Source organism: Dendrobates tinctorius, unplaced genomic scaffold (assembly GCF_039654945.1).
Source record: "Dendrobates tinctorius isolate UK_male_01 unplaced genomic scaffold, ASM3965494v1 ptg000036l, whole genome shotgun sequence".
Lineage (NCBI taxonomy): Eukaryota > Metazoa > Chordata > Amphibia > Anura > Dendrobatidae > Dendrobates > Dendrobates tinctorius.
The window spans coordinates 9,089,112-9,110,073 of NW_027361704.1; the positions used below are offsets into that span (position 1 = coordinate 9,089,112).

Sequence of the window (20,962 nt, forward strand, 5' to 3'; positions counted from 1 at the left end):
ATACACCCATCATACATATCCTCTATCCCACAGTCCCGTGGGATAATAGGTTGCAATGGTGACAGTGATGTCATAATGGTTGCCATGGGGACAATTTCATAATAGGTTACCATGGCAAAGATGATGTCATAATGGGTATATGGGCATGGAACTATGGGATGGAGGATGTGTGATGGGTAAATGGGCACGGGACTATGGGATGGTGAATATGTATGACTAGCTGAAGAGCTCGGCGTTGCCCGGGCATAGTAACTAACTGTGGTTAGTTATAACAAATTGTAATGATTATCCTCCATCCCATTGTCCAGTGCCCATATACCCATCATTCATATCCTCATCCCATAGTCCCATGCCCATATACCCATCATTCATATCCTCATCCCATAGTCCACTGCCCATATACCCATCAAACATCCTCTATCCCATACTTCCATGCCCATATACCTATTATGACATCATCTTTGCCATGGCAACCTATCATGACATCATTGTCACTATGGCAACGGTTATGACATAACCGTCGCCATTACAACCCATTATTACATCAGAGTCACCATGGCAACCATTATGACATAATGCGGGGCGGGGCTTGATACACAAATACACACACACATACATATATGCAGCTTTATCTAATATATAAAGCTCAAAGTGTGTATGTATGTATGCGACCCCGAGAGCGTCCTAAGCTATGTTGTGAGGTGAAATTTTAACCCCGCGCGTTCCAATTTACCAAACAATTTTGCCCCTATCTACATACTGGGGAAAAAGTGTGTGCGTGTCAAGCCCCGCCCCTCATTATGATGTCATAATAATAATAATAATTATAATAATAATTTTTATTTATATAGCGCCAACATATTCCGCAGCACTTTACAATTAAGCGGGGACATGTACAGACAATAAATTCAATACAAGTTAAATACAAGTTAAGACAATTCAAACAGTGACATTAGGAGTGAGGTCCCTGCTCGCAAGCTTACAATCTACAAGGAAATGGGGGGACACAGTAGGTGAGAAGTGCTTGTTAATTCAGGTCTGGCAATTATAATAAATAGGGATTTTCATATAAAGCTGCATGATCCAGTCATCAGCCCGTGTGTTTAAGTGCAATAGACAAGTATCAAGTGCAGTTATCGTGTACATGGAGGGTGTGGAGACAGATGAATAGTAGGGTGCAGATTCAGAATAATATTTGGAAGGAGGGAACAGGGCAAAGTTAGTTTGCTGAGTAGTTGATGTGGTAGGCTTGTTTGAAGAGATGGGTTTTCAAAGCGCGCTTGAATAGGTCAGGGCTCATGTAAAGGGAAAAGTATATGCACACAAATAGGGATCACCACAAAGATATGAAAAATAGAATAGGTCAGGGCTAGGTATCAGTCTGATCGTCTGGGGAAGTGCATTCCAGAGAGCTGGAGCAGCACGAGAGAAGTCTTGGAGACGGAGGTGCGAGGTTCGGATTACGGGGGATGTTAGTCTTAGGTCATTTGTAGAACGGAGGGCACATGTAGGGCGATAGACAGAGATGAGAGAGGAGATATAAGGTGGTGCAGAACAGTGGAGAGCTTTGTGGGTGAGAGAGATGAGTTTATACTGGACCCTGTAGCGAATAGGTAGCCAGTGTAATGACTGGCACAAGATGGAGGCATCGGTGAAGCGGCTGGACAGAAATATGACCCTGGCTGCCGCGTTCAAGATGGATTGGAGAGGAGAAAGTTTGGTAAGAGGGAGACTGATCAGAAGAGAGTTGCAGTAGTCCAGACGAGAATGAATAAGAGCGACAGTAAGAGTCTTAGCAGTTTCAAAGGTGAGAAAAGGTCGGATTCTGGAGATGTTTTTAAGATGCAGGTGACAAGAGCGACTGAGTGATCGGATGTAGGGAGTAAAGGAAAGTTCAGTGTCGAATATGACCCCAAGACAGCGGGCATGCTGCTTGGGAGTTATGGTTGAACCCTCCAGGGTTATTTCGATGTTGAGTAGAGTGAGGTTAGTAGAGGGGAGAAACACAAGAAGTTCAGTTTTGGAGAGATTTAGTTTCAGATAGAGGGAGGACATGATGCTAGAGACAGCAGACAGACAATCCTTGGTATTTTGAATTAGGGTAGGGGTGATGTGAGGGGAAGAAGTGTATAATTGGGTGTCATCGGCATAGAGATGATACTGGAACCCAAATCTGCTGATTGTTTGTCCATTAGGGGCAGTGTATAAAGAGAAGAGGAGGGGGCCTAGGACTGAGCCCTGCGGGACCCCGATAGTAAGGGGACGAGGAGAGGAAGAGGAGCCGGAAAAAGATACAGTGAAGGAGCGGTCAGAGAGGTAGGAGGAGAACCAGGAGAGGGCTGTGTCCTTGAGGCCTATAGAGCGGAGCATAGTGAGGAGGAGCTGGTGATCCACAGTGTCAAATGCGGCAGAGAGATCCAGGAGAATCAGCAGGGAGCAATGACCTTTCGATTTAGCTGTTATTAGATCATTAGAGACTTTAGTGAGGGCAGTTTCAGTAGAGTGTAAAGAGCGGAAACCAGATTGTAAGGGGTCGAGAAGAGAGTTATCCGAGAGATAGCGGATTAGACGGGAGTGGACCAAGCGTTCCAGGAGTTTAGAGATGAAGGAAAGGTTAGAGACAGGTCTGTAGTTAGCAGTGCAGTTCTGGTCCAGGGATGGCTTTTAAGTAAAGGGGTTATGATGGCATGTTTAAATGAGGAGGGAAATATACCTGAAGAAAGAGAGAGGTTAAATATTTTAGTCAGGTGAGTGGTGACCGCTGGTGAGAGAGACTGCAGGAGCTGTGAATGAATGGTGTCACTGTTGCAGGTTGTAGGCCGAGCAGAAGCGAGGAGCTTGGAAACTTCTTCTTCTGAAACAGGCTCAAAGATGTCTAGTGAGCTTGAGGTGCGGCCGGGAAGGGGATCCAGGCACTGAGGAGATTGGGCTGAGATATCCTGATGGATGTGGTTGATTTTTTTTCTAGGAAATAAGTGGCCAGATCCTCACCGCTGAGGTTGGTGATGGGGGCCTGTACTTTAGGTTTCAGGAGGGAGTTTAAGGTTTCAAAAAGTCGTCTTGGGTTGTTGGATAGTGAGGTGATGAGGGTGGTGAAGTAGGATTGTTTGGCCAGATGAAGGGCAGAGTTATAGGTTTTGAGCATGAACTTATAGTGGGTGAAGTCTTCTGCTAAGAGAGATTTTCTCCACTGCCGCTCTGCACACCTTGAGCAGCGCTGAAGAAAGCGTGTTTGCGTTGTGTGCCAGGGTCTTTCTGCGTATAGAAGGTGCTGCTTCATCTAGGGCATTCTTCAGTGTATTATTGAAGTGTGACAATGCTATGTCTGGACAGGAGAGGGTGGAGATGGGGGCTAAAGATGTGTGGAGATTGTCCATAAGCTGTTGGGTATTAATGGTACGTGTATTCCGATAAGTGTGGTAAGTGGGGGTGTCCCGGGTGAGGAGACAATTCTTTACTGAGAAGGAAAGAAGGTTGTGGTCTGAGAGCGGGAGAGGTGAGTTAGTAAAGTCGTGCAGTGAGCCGGGACGGGAGAAAACCAGGTCCAGAGTATTCCCGTCCTCATGTGTAGGAGAATTAGTAAACTGTGAGAGGCCGAATGAAGAAGTTAGAGAAAGAAGATGAGAGGCAGACTGGGAGAGCGGATCATTGATGGGGATGTTAAAGTCTCCCATGATGAGGGTGGGGATGTCACAGGATAGAAAGTGAGTAAGCCAGGTGGCGAAGTGGTCTAGAAACTGGCAGGAGGAGCCTGGAGGGTGATAAACAACCGCCAATCGTAAGGAGAAGGGCTTAAAGAGTCTGACGGCGTGGACTTCAAAGGAAGGAAATGTAAGTGAGGGAACCGGGGGGATGACCTGGAAAGCACATTGTGATGAAAGGAGCAAACCAACACCTCCACCCTGTCTGTTCTCAGGTCTGGTGGTAAGTGAAAATTTCAGCCCACCAAACGAGAGAGCGGCAGCAGCGGTGGTGTCTGAATGCTGGATCCAGGTTTCTGTAATAGCCAGAAGGTTAAGGGAATTAGAGCGAAAAAGATCGTGAATGTAAGTCAGTTTGTTACACACAGACCGTGCATTCCAGAGAGCACATTGGAAAGTGATAGGAGAAGGCATGCACTGAATGTTAATAAGATTAGCAGGGTTTCTATATGCAGCTGGAGGAGAGTAACGTATGCTGGTGGAGGGAGGCACAGGGTTGGGGGAGATGTCACCTGCAACTAGTAAAAGGAGAATAAACAGAAAAAGCAGGTGGTGGGATGATTTGTATGAACGTTTTGAGTGCTGCATGGAGGTTTTGGATGGTTTGGTGTGGGTTAGAAATGTCAATAGAGCCTCAGAGTTATACATGGGAGAGGGGAAAAGGGAGGGTGGATATGCAGAGAGTGCACAGAATGTGTAAAAGGGCAGGCGAGTTGTTAAAAAGCAGAAGTGAAGACAAATAAGCAGCAGGTTGATATGATCAATTCATATGTAGTACGACAGTCCAAGAAGCATGCTTGCATGAAAAACTTATGCACCTTACCTGTCTCCTGCCCTGTCCAACTGCATTGTCTAACTGCAAAACACTTGATCCTGTTGCACTTAATATCTGTTGCACGCGTGCACGCGTGCTCATTATGATGTCATAATGGTTGACTATGGGATGGAGGATATGTATGATGGGTATATGGGCACTGGACTATGGGATGGAGGATATGTATGACGGGTATATGGGCACGGGACTATGGGATGGAGGATATGTATGATGGGTATATGGGCATGGGACTATGGGATGGAGGATATGTATGATAGGTATATGGGCACGGGACTATGGGATGGCGGATATGTATATGGGCACGGGACTAAGGGATGGAGGATGTGTGATGGGTATATGGGCACTGGACTATGGGATGGAGGATATGTGTGACTGGTATATGGGCACGGGACTATGGGATGGCGGATATGTATGATGGGTATATGGGCACGGGACTATGGGATGAAGGATGTGTGATGGGTATATGGGCACTGGACTATGGGATGGAGGATATATATGATGGGTATATGGGCACGGGACTATGGGATGGAGGATATGTATGATGGGTATATGGGCATGGGACTATGAGAAGAAGGATGTGTGATGGGTATATGGGCACTCGACTATGGGATGGCGAATATGTATGACGGGTATATGGGCACGGGACTATGGGATGGAGGATATGTATGATGGGTATATGGGTATGGGACTATGGGATGGATGATATGTATGATGGGTATATGGGCACGGGACTATGGGATGGCGGATATGTATATGGGCACGGGACTAAGGGATGGAGGATGTGTGATGGGTATATGGGCACTGGACTATGGGATGGAGGATATGTGTGACTGGTATATGGGCACGGGACTATGGGATGGCGGATATGTATGATGGGTATATGGGCACGGGACTATGGGATGAAGGATGTGTGATGGGTATATGGGCACTGGACTATGGGATGGAGGATATATATGATGGGTATATGGGCACGGGACTATGGGATGGAGGATATGTATGATGGGTATATGGGCATGGGACTATGAGAAGAAGGATGTGTGATGGGTATATGGGCACTCGACTATGGGATGCCGAATATGTATGATGGGTATATGGGCATGGGACTATGGGATGGAGGATATGTATGATAGGTTTATAGGCACGGGCCTATGGGATCGTGAATATGTATGATGGGTATATGGGCACGGGACTATGGGATGGAGGATAATTATAATTTGCTATAACTAACCACAGTTTGTTACTATGCCCGGGCAGTGCAGGGCTCTTCAGCTAGTCTAATATATAAAGCTCAAAGTGTGTATGTATGTATTGTGAGAATCATGTGGGAATAGTGGATGAGGGCAGGTATATCTCACCCAGATTCCTTTCCTATGTGGCCTAGTCTGGTCAGTATCGCACCTGCTTACTAATGGATAATGGGAGGTGGATATAAAAGGATGCAAGGTGGTTGTGTGAGTGTCTCAGCCTGGGAACACAGAGAGCCTGTCTGTGTGAGAGACACACACGTGAGTGGAAGCAGTGCCCACTGCAACTGTGGTTTGGCTGGACGGGAGAAGCCCGCCAGTTGGTAGTTAGGTTGTACTTTGTTTAGTTAGTGCCGGACAGGCAAGGATTTGTTTTATGTTTTATTTCTTTTATGCATTGCTTTCACCATTAATAAACCTGACCCAGAGTCAGATATACCCGAATCCCAGCTCTGCGCCTGAGTTTCATGCTGAACGCACGTGACCTTTGACCCCAGCAAAGGCGATCCCGGAGTGTTTTATCACATTGTGGTGGAGAACGCGGGCATCACGTTGCAAGCATGAGCATGGAGGACGTGGTGAATGCGCTGGTACAGTCCACCGCCGTCCAGCAAGAAGCTAATCGGGTGATGATGGCCCAGCTGAAGGAGTTGGTGGACATGACAGCTACCGATAGGTCGCTTCTCCAGCAGGTGGCGCAGCGCCTGGCAAGCCTACATGAGGTTAACCTGGAAGCCGAGTCGAGAGTGATTCACGTGAGTCGGTACTGGCAGAAGATGACGACCGAAGATGACGTCGAGGCATACCTGACCACGTTTGAACGGACGGCGGTACGAGAAAAATGGCCGAAGGCACGATGGGCCGGCCTGATTGCCCCGTTTCTTTCCGATGAGGCCCAAAAGGCGTATTACGACTTAGAACCTGAAGCTGCGCAGGACTTTGACAAATTGAAAGCCGAGATCTTGGCCCGGCTGGGAGTGACGACCGCTGTCCGTGCACAGAGAGTGCATCAATGGACTTATCAGCCGGATAAACCACCGCGGTCACAGATGTTCGACCTGATCCACGTGACGAAGAAGTGGCTACAACCCGAGGTGTTGACAGCGCCAGAGATAATCCAGAGAGTCGTCATGGACAAGTACCTGAGAGCTCTACCGCCAGCCCTGAGGAAGTGGGTAAGCCATGGAAATCCTACGACGGCAGATCAACTGGTGGATCTGGTTGAACGTTACTCCGTGGCGGAAGGACTCCGAGACGACGCTACCCCACCTCGTTCTTCATCATCTCCACGTGGAACCGGTAAGACTGTTCCAGGGAGTAGGGGAGATGGAAAAATCCCTAAGACAGTGGGGGAGGAAAACGGGACTGCCCGCACTGCGAGGCCGAGAGTAACGAACTATGGTCTAAGCAAGGGGCCCGTTAGGTGTTTCCGCTGCCAAGAGATGGGACATATTGCTGCGAACTGTCCGGTCACTACTGAACCCATGCAGTGCGACATCACAGACTCTAAAAACCGCATGTCTATGGTTGCACGGGTAGTGAGTGTGAATGCCGGTCAAAAGGATGTGGAAAAACACTTGTGTGATTTAACTGTTGATGGCAAAAATGTGGTGGCATTGTTAGACTCGGGAAGTGTGGTGACTCTGGTGAAAGCCAGTCTGGTGTCAGCCCCGACTGGACCATCAGACAAATTTTCTGTAACGTGTGTGCATGGAGACACCTGTTCGTACCTCACCACGGTCATATGCATTACTACTTCCTATGGGTCTGTGCAACATAAAGTGGGACTCGTCCCGGCGTTATTGCATGATGTTATCCTGGGCCGGGATTTTCCCCACTTCTGGCAATTGTGGGAGAATCAGTTGATGCCCTCGGGTAATCGGGTACATGATTCTTCTCCCAGGGTGCGTGTGGGTCCCGAACCCCTGGAAGAGGTCTCCCCGAAAGACTCGGGGGGAAGAGTCTGCGGGAAATGACCTGCAGTTCCCGTTTTCTGTCATGGCTGGTGATACGGAGGAGACCGGGGAAGAGGAGGAGGCCGACAGCCGTCCACCTCCCCGTTTGCCGGATTTAGAAGTTCAGAAAGATGACTTCCAAAGCGAGCAAATAAAGGATCCTACCCTTTCTCAGGCTAGGACAAATGTAAAAGTGATAAATGGGGTACCCGTAGAACCTGGCTCTAGGCTGGCATATCCTTACATGGTTCTGGAGAATGATTTACTCTATCAGATAGAGAAAAAGGGGGAAGATACGGTGCAACTATTAGTCGTGCCAAAACCCTACCGGCGGCAGGTGCTGGACCTGGCCCACGGACATGTGATGGGAGGTCACCTGGGAGTCCAGAAAACCACCGAAAGGATATTACACTGTTTTGTTTGGCCAGGCATGCATCACGATATTCGAGTATATTGTGAGTCTTGTCCTGACTGCCAAGCCTCTGCACCTAAGCCCCGTTTCTGTAGCCCTTTGGTACCCCTACCTATTATTGAAGTCCCGTTTGAGAGGATTGGGATGGATTTAGTTGGGCCCCTTCCACGGTCTGCACGTGGACACCAACATATCCTGGTCATCTTGGATTATGCCACTCGTTACCCGGAGGCCATCCCTTTGCGTAACACGGCCACCAAGACGATTGCCAAGGAACTGGTGCATGTGTTTAGTCGGGTCGGTATACCAAAACAGATACTCACCGACCAGGGGACCCCCTTTATGTCCAGGGTAATGAAGGAGCTCTGCCGATTGTTACAAATCGAACCGTTACGCACATCCGTGTATCACCCTCAAACAGACGGGTTGGTCGAACGGTTCAATAAAACTCTGAAGCAGATGCTGAGAAAGGTGATAGACAAGGATGGGAAGAACTGGGACTATTTACTTCCGTATTTGCTTTTTGCCATCAGGGAAGTACCCCAGTCTTCCACAGGATTCTCGCCTTTCGAGTTATTGTACGCCCGACGTCCTCGCGGACTGTTAGACGTTGCAAAAGAAACCTGGGAGGGTCAGGTCACTCCGTTTAAAACAGTGATAGATCACGTCACACAAATGCAGGACCGTATTGCGGCTGTTATGCCTATCGTCAAAGAACACATGATACAGGCTCAAGGAGCCCAAAAAAGAATCTATGATAGGGGCGCCAAGATCCGTACGTTTACACCCGGAGATAGGGTGTTGATCCTGGTCCCCACGGTGGACAGTAAGTTCCTGGCAAAGTGGCAGGGCCCCTTTGAGATTAAGGAAAGAGTTGGTGAAGTAAACTACAAAGTATACCAGGCAGGTAAACGAAAACCTGAACAGATTTATCATGTAAATCTGATAAAACCCTGGAAAGATCGGTCTGCCTTGTCAGCGGAGCTGGCCCGTCCCGTCTGCTCGCATACCGTACCGGAGGTACGGGTTGCAGAGACTCTCTCGGAGCGGCAAAAGACTGAAGTCAGGCAGTTTCTACTTCACAACCAAAAGTTTTTCTCAGAAAAACCCGGGCAGACTATGCTAATGAAACATGACATCGTAACGTAACCTGGTGTCACAGTTCACGTAAAGCCCTACCGAATCCCGGAAGCGCGCCGTGAAGCCGTTTCCCGAGAAGTGAAGGCAATGCTAGAGTTAGGAGTCATTGAGGAATCGCACAGTGCGTGGTCCAGCCCGATTGTGCTAATTCCTAAACCGGACGGCACCATCCGGTTCTGCAATGACTTCAGGAAACTGAATGCGGTCTCAAAATTTGATGCCTACCCCATGCCCCGGGTCGACGAGTTAATAGACCGGTTAGGAAAAGCCCGGTATATTACGACCCTAGACCTAACAAAGGGGTATTGGCAGATCCCTCTGGCTGAGGCTGCCAGAGAAAAGACGGCATTTGCTACGCCGGAAGGTTTATTTCAGTATGTGTATATGCCGTTTGGACTGCACGGGGCACCGGCGACCTTCCAGAAACTGATGGATCGAGTCTTGAGGCCACATAGGCGGTATGCTTCGGCCTATTTGGATGACATTGTCATTTACAGCTTGGACTGGGAGACTCATCTCCAGAAAGTACAAGCTGTGATTGACGACCTGTGGGAGGCAGGTCTAACCGCGAACCCCAAGAAATGTCACATCGGGCTAGAAGAAGCCCGGTATTTGGGGTATGTAATTGGGAGGGGTGTTGTTAAACCCCAGGTTGATAAGATTCAGGCGGTTCAGGACTGGCCACAACCTGTCAACAAGAAGCAGGTGCAAGCCTTCCTGGGGATCGCCGGCTATTATCGCCGGTTCATACCCAATTTTGCAGCCATCGCTACCCCCCTGACGGATCTTACAAAAGGGAAAGACTCCGTCATGATTAAATGGAGTTTAGCGGCTGAAGAAGCCTTCCATAGCCTAAAACGGGCACTTTGCTCTCAGCCCGTACTGGTGACTCCGGACTTCCGCAGCGAGTTTGTGGTACAAACGGATGCCTCTGATACCGGTATCGGGGCCGTACTCTCACAAGTGAGGGACGGAGTGGAACACCCAGTCCTCTATCTCAGCAGGAAGCTGAATAAACACGAGCAAAGGTATGCAGTCGTAGAAAAAGAGTGCCTTGCCATTAAGTGGGCTCTAGAGGCCCTCAAATATTACCTGGTGGGCCGAAAGTTCAGGCTGATCACTGACCATGCCCCTCTCAAGTGGATGCACTTAAACAAGGAACGGAATAGCCGGGTGACCCGGTGGTTCCTTGCCCTGCAGGCCTACACTTTTACGGTGGAGCACCGCCCAGGAGTACAGATGGGAAACGCAGATGCCCTGTCCCGAGTGCACTGTTTGGCGGGTGTCATTGCTCGACCGGAGTGGTCTGAGCAGAGGGGGGGGGATATGTGAGAATCATGTGGGAATAGTGGATGAGGGCAGGTATATCTCACCCAGATTCCTTTCCTATGTGGCCTAGTCTGGTCAGTATCGCACCTGCTTACTAATGGATAATGGGAGGTGGATATAAAAGGATGCAAGGTGGTTGTGTGAGTGTCTCAGCCTGGGAACACAGAGAGCCTGTCCGTGTGAGAGACACACACGTGAGTGGAAGCAGTGCCCACTGCAACTGTGGTTTGGCTGGACGGGAGAAGCCCGCCAGTTGGTAGTTAGATTGTACTTTGTTTAGTTAGTGCCGGACAGGCAAGGATTTGTTTTATGTTTTATTTCTTTTATGCATTGCTTTCACCATTAATAAACCTGACCCAGAGTCAGTTATACCCGAATCCCAGCTCTGCGCCTGAGTTTTATGCTGAACGCACGTGACCTTTGACCCCAGCAAAGGCGATCCCGGAGTGTTTTATCACAGTATGTATGTGTGTATGTCCGGGATAGGCATCCGCACCGTCGCAGCTACCGCCACAAAATTTGGCACAGTCACACGTCTTGACTCCGAGAGCGTCCTAAGCTATGTTGTGAGGCGAAATTTTAACCCTGCACGTTCCAATTTACCAAACAATTTTGCCCCTATCTACATACTGGGGAAAAAGTGTGTGCGTGTCAAGCCCCGCCCCTCATTATGATGTCATAATGCCCCTATTTGCATAATGGGGAAACAGTGTGTGTGTATCAAGCCCCGCCCCTCATTATGATGTCACAATGGTTGCCATGGCGACGCTGATGTCATCATAGGTTGCAAGCCCCGCCGCCGCTCATTATGATGTCATAATGGTTGACTATGGCAGGGTTCCCCAACTCCAGTCCTCAAGGCCCACCAACAGGTCTTGTTTTCAGGATTTCCTTTGTATTGCACAGGTGAAGCAATTATAACCTGAGCAAATACTAAGGAAATCCTGAAAACATGATCTGTTGGTGGGCCTTGAGGACTGGAGTTGGGGAACCCTGGACTATGGGATGGAGGATATGTGATGGGTATATGGGCACTGGACTATGGGATAGAGGATATGTATGACGGGTATATGGGCACGGGACTATGGGATGGAGGATATGTATGATGGGTATATGGGCACTCGACTATGAGATGAAGGATGTGTGATGGGTATATGGGCACGGGACTATGGGATGGCGGGTATGTATGATGGGTATATGGGCAAGGGACTATGGGATGGAGGATATGCATGATGGGTATATGGGCATGGGACTATGGGATGGAGGATATGTATGATGGGTATATGGGCACGGGTCTATGGGATGGAGGATGTGTGATGGGTATATGGGCACGGGACTATGGGATGGCGGATATGTATATGGGCACGGGACTATGCGATGGAGGATGTGTGATGGGTATATGGTCACTGGACTATGGGATGGAGGATATATATGACGGGTATATGGGCACGGGACTATGGGATGGCGGATATGTATGATGGGTATATGGGCACGGGACTATGGGATGGAGGGTATGTATGATTGGTATATGGGCATGGGACTATGAGATGAAGGATGTGTGATGGGTATATGGGCACTCGACTATGGGATGGCGGATATGTATGATGGGTATGTGGGCACTGGACTATGGGATGGCGGATATGTATGATGGGTATATGGGCCCGGGACTATGGGATGGAGGGATATGTATGATGGGTATATGGGCATGGGATTATGAGATGAAGGATGTGTGATGGGTATATGGGCACTCGACTATGGGATGGCGAATATGTATGATGGGTATATGGGTATGGGACTATGGGATGGAGAGTATGTATGATGGGTATATGGGCATGGGACTATGGGATGGAGAATATGTATGATGGGTATATGAGCATGGGACTATGGGATGGAGGATATGTATGATGGGTATATGGGCAAGGGCCTATGGGATCGTGGATATGTATGATGGGTATATGGGCATGGGACTATGGGATGGAGAATAATTATAATTTGCTATAACTAACCACAGTTAGTTACTATGCCCGGGCAGCGCCGGGCTCTTCAGCTAGTATATATTTAGACTAGATGGAGGCCCGATGCTATTGCATCGGGAGGGCGCTAATGTCACGATGGAGCAGGCTTTGCAGCATTGAGAATCTCCCCCATGTGCTCACCCATCTATCCACTCTCTCGTTCCCCATGTGCTGACTTCTCCCGTCTGTCCTCTCTTCTTTGACCTATCTACTACATGTGCTATCCCCTTTGCTTGCTGTCTCTCTCCTTCCTGTGCTGTGTGGAGCCTCATGTGCTGTCCCGTTTGAGCTGTCTCCCCTCTGTGCTCTTTCTCTCTCACCCCTGTGTCTGACCATGTACAGAACATACCACAGCTCCTGGGCAGGGGAGGAAACAAAAGACAATACTAACATTACAGAAGGAGATCGCAGAGGATACATTTTGTGAGGTAAAATATTGTTTAAAAACAGTCAGTGAAATATTTTACCTCACAAAATGAATCCTCTGTGTTCCCCTGCTGTAATTTCATTATTGTATTTTACTTCCTCTCCTGCCCAGGAGATGTGGTATGCTCCGTACACCTCCAGACACAGACAATTTCTAAAATAAATTAAAAGTGTCATGGTCACGCGTGGCTGGACACAGCGCCTCCAGCAGGGTGGATTTAGATGACACGCGTGACCCTGGATACACCGCCTCCAGTTGGGCGAATTTAAATAATAAAACGTGCAGCTGATACGCCGCCTCCAGCAGGCGAATTTCGGAAATACACGTATGTCTGGAAACCCCGCCTCCAGTAAGGCAAATTTAAACAATAAAAGGGAAAACCAGGGTAAAAATAACAATGGTGGCCCTGCGATAGGGAACGGAGAAGTGGAGACCTCCTGCACTCCCCTGAGTCAGAGTCTCTACACTCCTGACGTTCCCTAGGCCGCTTCCGCACCGGGCGCTGCTCAGGATACCTTTAAACCCTAGCTCGCCCTCCACCTAGCCCTATCTAGTGAAATAGCCAGTGTGGAAACTAATCCCACCACTGCACTAAACACACATAAGGAAAAGAGACAAAATAGGGGAACACCATTTAGCTTTGCTCTGTTGCTTACGCTCCCAGCAACAGAGCCCACCACCTGCGTGCATTTTTTCCTCCAACCGGATTCAACACCATAGTGCAGCCTTGGAGCAAACAGAGTCCACCACCTGCGTGCAGCTGTCCAGAAACAGAGTCCAGTATATGAGTCCAGCTTTCCAACAAGAGAGTCCAGCATCTTGAGTCCAGCTTTCCAGCAACCGAGTCCAGCATCATGAGTGCAGCTCTACACAATAGCTGCAACTCCACCAAGCCATGCCAGCCCTCCTCGCAGACACCATAGCTGCTACTCCACCAAGCCATGCCAGCCCTCCTCGCAGACACCATAGCTGCCACTCCAGGACTCTCACTGAGCTGCCCGGGACTCTCCTTCAGCTCCATCCTTCACCCAGGCTTGCTTGTAACTGAGGACTTATCACCAACAGTGATTACCACACCTGACACTCCTTAATAGAGCAATCACACCTGTTTTATAATTACGTGCACAAAACTAAAGTAACCAAAGTGCAATGACCCTAATGGCCACCGGGGGGAACTAAGAAAAAGGCACCACTGTGTAACAATCCTAATGGCCACCGGGGGCAAAAACCAAACCTTGAGCAAACAGCTCACAGAAAAAAAAGGTTTCTTGTGCATTTATCTCTGTCATATCCAACCTGGATCATGACAAAAAGTCAATGTCAACCCTTTAACAAGCCTTGTTACAATTTGCATATTTCCCAGAGGAGCATTGCGGCTTTGTCTCCTCATCTCGGCATGCTTAGCATGTCATTCTACGCAAGGAGAAATGATACTTCTTGGATATTGCAAAATAGAAAAAACACGGCACTCAGTGTGGAGGGAGGTGCACAAGTCGGGTATCCAGCCAACTAACAATGTAGTACAAAAACTTGGCACTCAAAAGAAAAATTGATTTGACAGTTCCTTTATTGCAAAAGGCATCCAGTTAAATATACTTCTTTTACTTCTTTAAACGTTTTCGGTCATACAATTGACCTTCATCAGAAACAGAATTTTTTCACAGTTGGTTTTAACTAGAATGAGTTTACAAGAAGACAAGACAGTATGGTTGGTTAGTGAACAAATAAGTATATAACAAATATCTGAGCAACAGGATGCTGATAATGACCGTATGAACATCATGTAAAGTTTAGACGAAAGGTCGATGACTAGATAAATACTGAAATAGCGAATCCTGAGACAAGGTTCAAGTGAGCTTAGTGAAACTCCACAGGTTCCATGGGCAGTGATAGAGAGTCCGTGCTGTGATGGTATGTAAGGAACATATGTAAAAGACGTGCCCTAGGAGGTTGAAAACAAACAAGTGTGACACTGGTAAATAAAGGATACAGTGAGATTCATGGTCGACTGGTGCTACTGGATGTGCAATACCACATGAAAAGTAATAGCCGACTGGAATGAGTGCCAAGACAGGTACCTGAGAGGAACTGTAATGGAAAATTCCATATATTATTATTAAAGAACCGCTGTCATAAGTAGGCACTATTCAGTACTGGAAAAAAAGAGAAAGAACAAGACGGTGAGTGACTATGGCACATAAACATAAACATATTGGGCGATGTTATGTGAATGAGGAAGGAGAAAAAATCCAAAACAGTCAATTAATACCTGGGTATATTCATTAATAATGTGGAGAAACAGACGTCTGGGAAGCAGCAGCTACTGAGGATGAAAGGACACTGAGGATGATAAAAAAATTAAAAAAATAAAAAAAAGAGTATAAATGTGTGTACTGAGATGCTGAGGATATGCACGCAATGTGAACTGAATTACCCATTCATGTAGGAAATCACCAGACCCACGGGTTTGACACCTTGGGTTATACAGGGACCGGTAGATCCAATAATTGGTGTGGGTGTCCAGAAATTTGTACTGCAATTGAAACATGTAGAAAGTATGAGTAGCCCTGAGGACAAAGAATGTGAGGTGAACACTGTATTAAGAAGTGTAAAATCACCTGTAATATATTCAGGAAACTATCCTGTATTGTTTGTGACAGGCATGAATGTCCACAACTGGGTGCTAAAATTGAAAGAGAAGAAAGCATAAGCAAAAAGGCACTAGTTGGTACAATAGTGGTGCCCTAATGTTGTCTGGGAGAGCTAGTGTCACCTGTGATTCTCCAAATGGTCTGTCCTGCCCAGGGAGGCAAGTGTGTCACAGGGAGAGTGAACGCGCTGTTCAGGAGAAGCACTGAAGGTGCAGAGGGATAGCGCTGCAAAAATGAGAAAATGCTGTCAATGTGATAAAGTAGAGAACCAGCAAGAAATGAGCTGGATCTCTTAAAAATATTACCTTAGTCTTTGGCTGGACGCATATGCTGCTGGTATGAGAGACGCTGTAGTGCCTTTTTGCTTATGCTTTCTTCTCTTTCAATTTTAGCACCCCATGGTCCCCTCACCCCTATTAAACTACACACTTACAAAAAAACAACAAACATTTATACTCGCCCTTCGCTGTCATGTTCTGCTGGAGGCCGGGGGAGGAGTGTGGCGCCGGAGGACACGCATGCCCATTACGCTGTCTGGCGCCATATTGATGGAGACACACTGAAAATGTGTCTTCAGTAAAACGGCGCCAGATCACGCTATGCGCATGCCCGATTCCATTAGCACTCCTGCCCCGGTCTCTGGCCGAAGAGAAGCGCCGTGGCAACGCTCCTCCCGGTCAGGTAAGTATGGCGCCGGAGATGGTGGTATGCAGTGTGTATGCTACCGCCATCTCCGGCACCATACACACTCCTCACCGTTGGATGCCTCATTCTGTCTGGAGCCAGACTACGCAGGCGCGTCATGCTTGCGCAGTTTATAAAGGCTTCGGACAGAGTGACGCTTACAGCATTATATTATAGATGCTATGTGGAGGCCTGGTGCTATCTCATCGGGAGGGCGGTAATGTCACGATGGGGGCAGGCCTTACAGCATTGAGAATCTCTCTCCCCATGTGCTAACCCACCTATCCACTCTTTCTTTCCCCACGTGCTGACTTCTCCCGTCTGTGCTCTCTTCTTTGACGTGTCTACCCCTTGTGCTATCCCTCTTGTCTGCTGTCTCTCTCCTTACTGTGCTATGTTCTCCCCTCATGTGTTGTCCCGTTTGAGCTGTCTCCCCCCTTTGCTCTGTCTCTCACCCCTCTATCTGACCGAGTACAGAACATACCACAGCTCCTGGGCAGGGGAGGAAGCAAAAGACAATACTGACATTACAGCAGGTGATCGCAAAGGATTCATTTTGTGAGGTAAAATATTGTTTAAATACAATCAGTGAAATATTTTACCTCACAAAATGAATCCTCTGTGATCCCCTGCTGTAATGTCAGTATTGTCTTTTGCTTCCTCCCCTGCCCAGGAGATGTGGTAGGCTCCGTACACGGTCAGACACAGACAATTTTTGAAAATGAACTTTCGTTCGTGGGAAAACCCCTTTAATGTGACCGGCTTCATCTGCCTGCAGACATATCATGCATCTGCTGCCAGGATCAGCCGAATGATTCACTGCACCTGCACGGAATTCGCGTAGGCACAGTGTGACGGTGTTCCGCTGGTGGTACCATGCAAGAGGCTGCGTGTGAGAGTGTGGTTCGTACAGCGTATAGTGTATGTGTGTATGTGGTGCGACGGTGTTCCGCTGGTGGTACAGCACAATAGGTTGGTACCGGCAGCAGTTTCCATATTGCGACACCCGTCACTTGGGCGTGAGGGGACCATGCATACCAGGATAGGTGGGTGAGAGGACCATGCATATGAGGATAGGGGGGTGAGGGGACCATGCATACCAGTAAAGGGGGATGAGAGGACCATGCATACCACAAAAGGGGGGTGAGGGGACCATGCATATCAGGATTGGGGGGTGAGGGGACCATGCATACCAGGATTGGGGGGTGAGGGGACCATGCATACCAGGATTGGGGGGTGAGGGGACCATGCATATCGCGAAAGGGGCGTGAGGGGACCATGCATATCAGGATAGGGGGTGAGAGGACCATGCATACCAGGAAAGGGGGTGAGAGTACCATGCATACCACGAAAGGGGGGTGAGGGGATCATGCATACCAGGACTGGGGATTGAGGGGACCATGCATACCAGGATTGGGGGGTGAGGGGACCATGCATACCAGGAAAGGGGGGTGAGGGGACCATGCATACCACGAAAAGGGGGTGAGGGGACCATGCATATCATGAAAAGGGGGTGAGGGGACCATGCATACTATGAAAGAGGAGTGAGGGGACCATGCATACCACGAAAGGGGGTGAGGGGACCATGCATACCACGAAAGGAGGGTGAGAGGACTATGCATACCACGAAAGGAGGGTGAGGGGACCATGCATACCACAAAAAGGGGGGTGAGGGGACCATGCATACCAAGATTGGGGGGGTGAGGGGACCATGTATACCAGGATTGGGGGGGTGAGGGGACCATGCATACCAGGATAGGGGGGTGAGGGGACCATGCATACCAGGATAGGTGGGTGAGGGGACCATGCATTCCAGGAAAGGGGGGTGAGGGGACCATGCATACCAGGAAAGGGGGGTGAGGGGTAGCATGCATACCAGGATTGGGGGGTGACAGGTAGCATGTATACCAGGATTGGGGGGAGAGGGGTAGCATGTATACCAGGATTTGGGGGTGAGGGGACCATGCATACCAGGATTGGGGGTGAGAGGACCATGCAAACCAGGATAGGGGGGTGAGAGGACCATGCATACCAGGATAGGGGGGGTGAGAGGACCATGCAATACAGCACAGGGGGTGAGAGGACCATGCATACCAGGATGGGGGGTGAGAGGACCATGCATAGCAGGATTGGGGGATGAGAGGACCATGCATACCAGGAAAAGGGGGGTGAGAAGACCATGCATACCAGGAAAGGGGGGTGAGGGGTAGCATGTGTACCAGGATTGTGGGGTGAGGGGTAGCATGTATACCAGGATAGGGGGTGAGGGGAACATAATAATAATAATCTTTATTTATATAGCGCCAACATATTCCGCAGCGCTTTACAGTTGAACAGTTTCAAAACACAAGTCATAAGTAACAACATTAAGAATACAATAATTAAAGCAAAATAAGACAAAATAAGACGACCCTGCTCGTGAGAGCTTACAATCTACAATGAGATGAGGGAGATACAAAGTACAGGTGTGTATTTACAATTGTGTATTTACAGTGAAGGTCCAGCCATCTTGAGGGAGTGAAGGATGGATGGCGATAGTGAATGGGCTACACACGCACACTTACACATAGAATGACTTTGATTAGTGAACGTGATAGGCCCTTCTGAACAAGTGTGTTTTGAGGAAGCGCCTAAAACTGTGCAAATTGTGGATAGTCCTGATTTCTTGGGGTAGAGCATTCCAGAGGATAGGAGCAGCACGGGAGAAGTCTTGGAGTCGGGAGTGGGGGGTACGGATTAGAGCAGAGGTTAGTCGAAAGTCGTTTGCAGAGCGCAGCGATCGGCTAGGCCGATAGACAGAAATGAGGGAAGAGATGTAAGGGGGTGCCGCACTGTGGGGAGCTTTGTGGGTGAGAACAAGTACTTTGAATTGTATCCTATAATGATTGGGCAGCCAATGTAAGGACTGGCGAAGAGCGGATGCCTCCGAGTACCGATTAGCCAGATTGACGATCCTGGCCGCGGCATTAAGTATGGACTGGAGAGGGGATAGTCGAGTGACGGGGAGGCCAATTAATAGAGTGTTGCGGTAATCCAGGCGGGAGTGGATCAATGCAACAGTGAGGGTTTTTGTTGTTTCCATAGTGAGAAAAGGGCGGATTCTAGAGATGTTCTTTAGGGGTAAGCGGCAAGAGCGGGCAAGAGATTGTATATGGGATGTGAAGGAGAGATTGGTGTCAAACATAACACCCTGCTGCCGGGGTGTTATTGTGGTACCACCCACGGAGAGGGAAATGTCAGATTTAGGGAGGTTAGTAGACGGCAGGAGCAGAAGAAGTTCAGTTTTAGAGAGGTTGAGTTTCAGATAGAGAGTGGACATGAAATTGGAGACTGCAGACAGACAGTCACTGGCGTTCTGTAGTACAGCGGGGGTAAGGTCAGGGGAAGACATACATAGTTGTGTGTCATCAGCATAAAGATGGTACTGAAAGCCAAATCTGCTGATGGTCTGTCCAATTGGGGCCATGTAGAGAGAGAAAAGAAGGGGGCCAAGGACTGAGCCCTGAGGTACCCGGACAGCAAGAGGAAGAGGAGATGACGTGGAGCCAGAGAACAAAACACTGAAGGAGCGGTCAGAGAGATAGGAAGAGAACCAGGAAAGTGCAGTGTCCTTAATGCCTAGTGACTGGAGCCTAGAGAGTAGGAGATGGTGGTCAACAGTATCGAAAGCTGCAGATAGGTCAAGAAGAATGAGCAGAGAGTGGTCACTGTTACGTTTTGCTGTCAGAAGGTCATTGGTCACTTTGATGAGTGGAGTTTCAGTCAAATGTAGGTGGCGGAAGCTGGACTGTGAAGGGTCTAGAAGGGAGTGAGTGGAGAGGTAACGGGTAAGGCGGGAGTAAACTAGGCGTTCCAAAAGTTTAGAGATGAAGGGGAGATTGGAGACTGGTCTGTAGTTGTTTGTGCAGGATGGGTCGAGAGCGGGTTTCTTTAGTAATGGAGTAACAATGGCGTGTTTGAAGGAGGATGGGAAAATGCCCGAGGAGAGGGAGAGATTAAAGATTGTAGTTAGGTGGGTTGTGACGACTGGAGAGAGAGACTGGAGGAGATGTGAGGGCATGGGGTCGGTAGTGCATGTAGTCGGACGAGAAGAAGAGAGGAGTCTGGAGACTTCTTCTGTGATGGGATCAAATGTGGAAAGTGAGCCAGGGGAGATGCAGGAAGGGATGGGAGTCACAGCACTTGGTGGTTGGATGCAGATTTCCTGACTGATATTATCTATTTTTTCTGTAAAGTGGGAGGCCAGGTCATCAGCACAAATGTCTGTGATAGGGGCTTGTGCTTTTGGCCTGAGGAGGGAGTGAAAAGTGTCAAAAAGTTTCTTGGAGTTGTTGGCTAGTGAGGAGATCAGGGTGGTGAAATAGGTATGTTTGGCGAGGTGAAGGGCAGCGTTATAGGTTCTTAACATAAATTTGAAGTGGATGAAGTCTTCTGGTGTGTGGGTTTTTCTCCATAGGCGTTCAGCACTCCTAGAGCATCGCTGGAGAAGTTGAGTTTGTGATGTGAGCCAGGGCTGTTTTACTCTGTGTTTTGAGGTTCTGACGGTGAGGGGAGCTACTTGGTCAAGGG

At 48.6% G+C, this 20,962-nt stretch overlaps 2 long non-coding RNA genes across 2 annotated transcripts in view; one reads left to right on the forward strand and one right to left on the reverse strand.

Moving 5' to 3' along the window:
- LOC141087872 (uncharacterized) overlaps positions 1 to 20,962 on the forward strand; it is a 43,309-nt gene that overhangs the window by 8,565 nt on the left and 13,782 nt on the right. The gene's annotated exons all lie outside the window — the stretch shown is intronic.
- Positions 15,075 to 16,066, reverse strand: LOC141087950 (uncharacterized). The gene is made up of 3 exons (XR_012231772.1): positions 15,493 to 16,066; positions 15,328 to 15,398; positions 15,075 to 15,146 (listed from the first exon to the last, which is right to left on the reverse strand). It is a non-coding gene; the product is annotated as an uncharacterized lncRNA (long non-coding RNA).